Here is a 1,144-nt window from a genome sequence, read left to right on the forward strand (position 1 = left end):
ACCTAGCATCGTCTCGTGGCACACCAGTGTGCTGCAGCAAATCGACTGCGGAACATTGTACAACATTATCATTGTTGTCGAACATTACAACGTTACATAAAACGAACTTTTCTACCTAAACAGACGAGATCAAATTACTGTTTCAGTTATTCTAATTATGTCCAAATGAATTGATTCTTTCATCACTTAATCTTAATTATATGATAAATACTTCCAAGAGTTTCATAAAGCCGGTACCTACTCATTAATTAAACTCATAAATTGGAATTTAAAATCTTCATCCACTTAATCATTGTTACTCTACATTAATCTTAAATTCTGCTAATTCTTAGAAGAAGTAGAAGAAAATTACAGCTTGTGGATTCGTTTTTGTATTCGATCGTTCCCAGTTCTGTTTCTCCAGATATTCCATTATCCTCTTTGCTGCCCTAAATAGCTGTTGTGTCGTTTCTGACCAACTGGAACAAATTATTAGGTTCTGTTTATAAAAGCTGCTATAATAGTGTCACTTTTCGCAGCTTAACCCTGGCCCACATCCATCAGTCAGACGCCATCTTCTTCACTCAGCCATTCAGCTTAACACGTTGATGATTATTCATCCGATATTTTAACACAGAACTAATATTTGTTCTAATTTCGCCCAGATCGATGCTCACTAAACATGGAAGCGATCTCTTTCTTTGATATTTTTCACACATTTCCTCCCCTCCTCCCCCACCCTAGAGTGTTTTATTTCCATATCTTTTTATTTTTTTTTTTACCGATGAAAAGAAGAATTAACGGATTATCTTAATGTTATTATATCCGAGTCAAGAAACCATAACAATGGTCCTAAGTCGCGTATTCTTTGATATTTGTTCAATAATCTGGTAATGTTTTCTCGCCATTTCTCTAGAGAACCGCTGTAAAGGTGGTGTCTGCGTTATATGACGGATTTTCAGTGAGAAAGAATAGCTAGACTCACTGTCCGCAATCTAGGAATGGTTAACAATGGATATAAAAACATGTAAACACAATGAGAAAATACAGGAACACGGAACACTCATGAAATAACGTGAAATTATTTATCTTTCAACTCAGAATTATAGAGAATAATTTATACAAGTGTAGTTGAGCTCATCTTTTACTCTTTTCTCTTTTCTTC

The sequence above is a fragment of the Octopus bimaculoides genome, chromosome 19, assembly GCF_046866305.1.
Source record: "Octopus bimaculoides isolate indiv1 chromosome 19, ASM4686630v1, whole genome shotgun sequence".
Lineage (NCBI taxonomy): Eukaryota > Metazoa > Mollusca > Cephalopoda > Octopoda > Octopodidae > Octopus > Octopus bimaculoides.